We start from the raw sequence: 6943 nt of genomic DNA on the forward strand, positions 1-6943 counted from the left end.
TCATGAATTATTATTGTTGACATTACCCTTGACGTAAGCAGTTGGGAGGCAAAACTATAAGCCCCTATCTTTCTTTGTGTTCAGCTGAAACTTTGATCTCATGAGTACCACGTGAGTTGTAGCAATTGTAGAGAACGAAAAGATGATTGAGTATGTGGATTTGCTTTACAAACTCTTTGACTCTTTCTGATGTTGTGATAAATTGCAATTGCTTCAATGACTAAAGGCTATCGGTTTCTAATTCTCGGTAAGGTTCTTGATCCATACTTTACTTTGTGAAAGAATTGTCACTTTAGCATGAGAGATTATATGTTGGTATTGTTGTTCTGATCATGATCGTGATGCCTGCATGTTCGTATCTTGTTTTGTCGACACCTCTCTCCCTAAACATGTGGGCATATTTATTGAGCTCGGCTTTCGCTTGAGGACAAGCGAGGTCTAAGCTTGGGGGAGTTGATACGTCCATTTTGCATCATGCTTTCATGTCGATATTTATTGCTTTTTGGGCTATTATTTCACTTCAAGGTACAATACTTATGCCTTTTCTCTCTTATTTTGCAAGGTTTACATGAAGAGGGAGAATGTCGGCACCTGGAATTCTGGCCTGAAAAGGGAGCAAGTTTGAGATGCCTATTCTGCGCAACTCCAAAAGTCATGAAAATCAACGTGGATTTTTTGGGAATATATAAAAAATACCGGGCCGAAGAAGTGCCAGAGGGGCGCCAGCAGGTGGCCACAAGCCTGCTAGGCGCGGCCACCCCCCTGGTCGCGCCTAGGGGGCTTGTGGGCTCCCTGCTGGCCCACTGCCCCCCCTCTTCTGCTATATGAAGGGTTTCGTTTCGAAAAAAATCAGGAGGAGGCTTTTTCAAGGATTCGCCGCCGCCACGAGGCGGAACTTGAGCATAACCAATCTAGAGCTCCGGCAGGACGATCCTCCCGGGGAAACTTCCCTCCCGGAGGGGGAAATCATCGCCATCGTCATCACCAACACTCCTCTCATCGGAGGGGACTCATCACCATCAACATCTTCATAAGCACCATCTCATCTTCAAACCCTAGTTCATCACTTGTAACCAATCTCCGTCTCGCGACTCCGATTGGTACTCGTAAGGTTGCTAGTAGTGTTAATTACTCCTTGTAGTTGATGCTAGTTGGATTACTTGGTGGAAGAGTTTATGTTCAGATCCTTGATGCTACTCATTCCTTTCTGGTCATGAATATGATTATGCTTTGTGACTAGTTACTTTTGTTCCTGAGGACATGGGATAAGTCATGCTAATAGTAGTCATGTGAATTTGGCATTCGTTCGATATTTTGATGTGTTGTATGTTGTTTTTCCTCTAGTGGTGTTATGTGAACGTCGACTACATAACACTTCACCATTATTTGGGCCTAGAGGAAGGCATTGGGAAGTAGTAAGTAGATGATGGGTTGCTAGAGTGACAGAAGCTTAAACCCTAGTTTATGCGTTGTTTCGTAAGGGGCTGATTTGGATCCACTAGTTTAATGCAATGGTTAGACTTTGTCTTAATTCTTCTTTCGTAGTTGCGGATGCTTGCGAGAGGGGTTACTCATAAGTGGGATATTTGTCCAAGTAAGGGAAGTACCCATTTTGCATCATGCTTTCATTTGAGCTTTCGCTTGAGGACAAGCGAGGTCTAAGCTTGGGGGAGTTGATACGTCCATTTTGCATCATGCTTTCATGTCGATATTTATTGCTTTTTGGGCTATTATTTCACTTCAAGGTACAATACTTATGCCTTTTCTCTCTTATTTTGCAAGGTTTACATGAAGAGGGAGAATGTCGGCACCTGGAATTCTGGCCTGAAAAGGGAGCAAGTTTGAGATGCCTATTCTGCGCAACTCCAAAAGCCGTGAAAATCAACGTGGATTTTTTTGGGAATATATAAAAAATATTGGGCCAAAGAAGTGCCAGAGGGGCGCCAGCAGGTGGCCACAAGCCTGCTAGGCGCGGCCACCCCCCTGGCCGCGCCTAGGGGGCTTGTGGGCTCCCTGCTGGCCCACTGGCCCCCCTCTTCTGCTATATGAAGGGTTTCGTTCCAAAAAAAATCAGGAGGAGGCTTTTTCGAGGATTCGCCGCCGCCACGAGGCGGAACTTGAGCATAACCAATCTAGAGCTCCGGAGGACGATCCTGCCGGGGAAACTTCCCTCCCGGAGGGGGAAATCATCGCCATCGTCATCACCAACACTCCTCTCATCGGAGGGGACTCATCACCATCAACATCTTCATAAGCACCATCTCATCTTCAAACCCTAGTTCATCACTTGTAACCAATCTCCGTCTCGCGACTCCGATTGGTACTCGTAAGGTTGCTAGTAGTGTTAATTACTCCTTGTAGTTGATGCTAGTTGGATTACTTGGTGGAAGAGTTTATGTTCAGATCCTTGATGCTACTCATTACCTCTCTGGTCATGAATATGATTATGCTTTGTGACTAGTTACCTTTGTTCCTGAGGACATGGGATAAGTCATGCTAATAGTAGTCATGTGAATTTGGCATTCGTTCGATATTTTGATGTGTTGTATGTTGTTTTTCCTCTAGTGGTGTTATGTGAACGTCGACTACATAACACTTCACCATTATTTGGGCCTAGAGGAAGGCATTGGGAAGTAGTAAGTAGATGATGGGTTGCTAGAGTGACAGAAGCTCAAACCCTAGTTTATGCGTTGTTTCGTAAGGGGCTGATTTGGATCCACTAGTTTAATGCAATGGTTAGACTTTGTCTTAATTCTTCTTTCGTAGTTGCGGATGCTTGCGAGAGGGGTTACTCATAAGTGGGATATTTGTCCAAGTAAGGGAAGTACCCAAGCGCCGGTCCACCCACATATCAAACTATCAACGTAACGAACGCGAATCATATGAACATGATGAAAACTAGCATGACAAAAATTCCCGTGTGTCCTCGGGGGCGTTTTTCCTCCTATAATACTTTGTCCAGGCTTGTCCCTTGCTACAAAAGGTATTGGGCCACTTTTTCTGCACCGTTGCTACTTTTGTTACTTGTTACTTGCTACGAATCATCTCACCACACAACCACTTGTTACCGATAATTCCAGTGCTTGCAGATATTACCTTGCTGAAAACCACTTGTCAGATCCTTCTGCTCCTCGTTGGGTTCGACACTCCTACTTATCGAAAGGACTACGATAGATCCCCTATACTTGTGGGTCATCAGCCGGCCAAACCCATGACCATTGTTGAGGACCAGTTTGTGCAGAGCTGCCATCACATCACATTTGATAGTATGCCATGCTTTTTGGAAGAAAACTCCAATGAACCCATTAGGTCCAGGGGCCCTGTCAGAGGGCATGTCCTTGATCACAGCCCACACCTCCTCCTCCTTGAACGGGTAATCCAACTCCGAGAGGTCCACCTGCTCGATGTTTAGGGCCTCCAAATCCAAAGTGTGTTCTCTAGCCCCATGCACCCCGAGTAGGTCCTTGTAAGCTTTGAGGAAAGTCTCCTCTTTCCCTTTTTGATCTGTGATGACCTGACCCTCCACTGCAATGGCCAGGATGAAGTTCTTGGTCTTCCTGCCATTAGCCACCAAATGGAACAGTTGGGTATTCACATCCCCCTCCGAAAGCCAGCGAATCCGGGAGCGCTATCTCGCAATCGTTCTCTCCAGAGATGCCAATCCCAGCACCAGTTGCTTGAGCATACCGCGCAGCCACCTCTCTTCTGGGGTAAGAAGACGCGAGTCCTGGGCACAATCCAATCTCAGGATGATCAACTTAGCTACCCCAATCTGAAGTTTGATGTGTCCAACTTTCCTTTGGCCCCAGGATGTGAAAGCTCTAGCCGTGTTTCTGAGCAGAACGTCCAGACGGTGAAATGGATTCACAATTGAGAGATCGCAAGTCCAAGCATCTTGCACCACTTCCATAAACCCCTCAAGCTTGGTCCGGAACAGCTCAAACCTAAATCTCCTCTTCGTTTCCATGCGCTCCTCCAGCGATAGGTATAGAGGGAAGTAGTCGGATGAGGCAGTCGAGAGAGCTTGCAATAAGCTGTCAGGATGGTCCAGCTCCCAGTCGACTGAAACAAAGGCCCTATCAATCTTAGTGAGGGTAGGCACCTCTCTCTCGTTACTTCATGTGTATTTACGACCATGAAGGAACGGTTCCTTGAGTGCATTATCATCTATGAATCTCTTGAACCTCCCCCATCGCCCTCCGGTCCAGAAGCGAGTTGTTCTTGTCCGCCGCATGCAGGATCATGTTAAAGTCGCTGATGACAAGCCATGGACCTGGGCAGAGCGTTCTCCTCTCCGAAAAATCCTAGAGGAACTGAGTTTTTAGATCGTCGTCTTGTGGCCCGTACACCATCGATAGCCACCACAGACGTCCCTTTCTCGGCGTGACGTATCCCAAAAGTGCAAAAGAGTCAAGGGCGAAGTTAGAAAGTTGGACGCGTGAAGAGTCCCAGCCCATTAAAATCCCACCTCTAGTTTCCGACGTCGGGAGATACGCAAATCCATCATAGGATGGACCTAGGCATTGTAATATTACATACTGGTCGAAAAATTCCAGTTTAGATTCCACAATATAGACAATCGCCACGCGCGGCGAGTCGACGAACTCCCTCAATGCCTTCTTCTTAGCCGGGTTGTTCGAGCCCCTAATATTCCAACACACCACATCCATCGCTATGTACGACATAGAGAAATGAGACCATCCATGTCATTACCCTAGCACTGGCCTGACTAAGCAACCGCCATCGCCGCCGACTCCAATTGTGTTGATAGGTTAGTAGGCATGTTCTCCCCGAAGATCACTGCAATGGCTTTCAACTGTTGCTCTTGCAGGGGGGGTCGAACACGGAGCGTAGCAAACGAATCATGTCATCTGAGACCACCAAATCATCACAAGCAATCCCGAGGGTCTTTAGAAGCACTGTCTCGGCCATTGTCGCTTTGGTCTTCCTGCCACCCCCCACCGAGTTCATCACGGACTTGGTTGTGCGTCTAGGCGTGAATGGATCCTGGCCAGGCCGGACACCACTGGCGCCTTCAATATCCTTGAGAAGCGGGGGAGCCAACTTCTTGAGTAGACCTGGGCCGAATGATTTGATGTTACCCAGCGCCACTAGTTCTTTCGCCGTAACATCAGCCTGCCGTTCTTCCAACAGCACCGGCCGGGCCACCACCATAGCCTGTTGCACGCTGGTTCAAGCCTTCCCCTCATACGTAGTCACTTCCATGCATGGGATCGCCACATCAACCTGGGGAGCCGCGTCGAGCGGAATCAGATCAAGCACGAGCTCTCCACCCAGTTCTTTGATCGACGCCCATCCATCCGCGTGAGTTGTAGCCGGTACCCCCACTTCCGGGCCCAGCATCGGCCGGATCTGCTGCGCCAACCGCTGGGTAGCACCATCCTCCACATCACGTGCAGTCACCAGTGGCCCTGACGAGGAGGGGGGCATCGGATCCTGGTTTCCCACCACCTGCCACTCTGCGTGGCCCACCGACCGAACTGCATCCTCCGAGGTCTGCAAGACCGCAGTAAGGGCATCTTCAATGGTTGTAAGATAGTTGTTGGTAATTTTGACACATAGGATTTTTTATGATGTGTCATGCAATAAATAAAGAAAGAGAACAAGGTTGCACTACCTCCGTCCAAGTGTATAGGGCATGCGAGTAGTTCTAGGTTGTCAATTTAACTAGCTAAATATATATTATATGCGATAAAAATTACATATTAAAAAACTACATACCCGCATGAAATTAATAATATATTATTTATTACATATAATACATATTTAAATAGTTAAATTAACGACCTAGAACTACGCGCATGCCCTATATACCTGGACGGAGGGAGTATGTAAATTAACCAACATCCTTGCACAAGCTCCAATATAGAATGAGAGAGCACCTTATTTATTACCTCACATCTTATTGGGCAAACTAGATACAATCAATTAGAGTAGTTGTATGTTAAGGTGTTGGCTGATGACATGACATAGTTTATCAACAAGCTAACCAACAAACTGTTGAGAGATGCCCTGAGGCCGGCAGCCACCTGCGAGCCAACCAGGTCCACCTGAAATTGTGTGCCAGCCGCAACAGCAGCGTGGACAGGGTCGGCCTCCGAACAAAGCACGGGATCTGAGGCCTCCGTCCTAAGCACAGGCCTGACCTACCCCTATGACCACCGATCAGACTGCAGCTTATCTCTGCCAGCTGATACGCCCAGTCCGCTACTTTTGACCAGTTCGAACTCGCTAGCTCGCGTCCTCTCCTCCGCTTGCTCCATCACCTCGGACGGTGCCACCAACCCTCTCTGGTAGCCGTTGGGGGGCGAACCGGGTCATTCGCCACCACACGATTTGTCGCCCGAAGCTTGGGGGGCCACCAAGACCTACGACGTCATGGGAGGCAGTCTCCAGACCGAAGGGCCCAGCCGCCCCGCGAGCACCTGCCTGTACGAACGGCCAGCTCCGCCCGCTGTCGGGCTCGCCCCGCTCCGGCCAGCGCCGAGGCTATCCCGCCTATCGTCCATGGCTGCACCATCCAATCACCTCGCGAGAACGAGTCGAGCGAACTGTCGGGCAACCCAATATATTAAAGATATTTTTATTCCCATGCTCCTGGTTCTTTATTCCCATGCTCCTGGTTCTTTAGTCATACTCAGTTCCCCCACATGCTTATTTTGGGTAAGATTTTAGCCATTTTGGAGGACGAAAGTCAGAAAAATGTCAAAGCATAATTTCATCGCATGGGGAAAAGTGAGCAAAAACTAAGGAAATGAAGAAAAATGAGTACGACTAAGGATCCAGGAGGATGAAATAAAAAACCATTATTAAAACACCAATAATCTAGCTCAGCTGGTTTTGTCGCTGGTAGGGTGCTGGTCCTGAGTTCGAACCACCACAAGCGCTATTTTTTTTATTGTTTCTTTATGAGGCCCTATAT

Source organism: Hordeum vulgare, chromosome 3H (assembly GCF_904849725.1).
Source record: "Hordeum vulgare subsp. vulgare chromosome 3H, MorexV3_pseudomolecules_assembly, whole genome shotgun sequence".
NCBI classification, from domain to species: Eukaryota; Viridiplantae; Streptophyta; class Magnoliopsida; order Poales; family Poaceae; genus Hordeum; species Hordeum vulgare.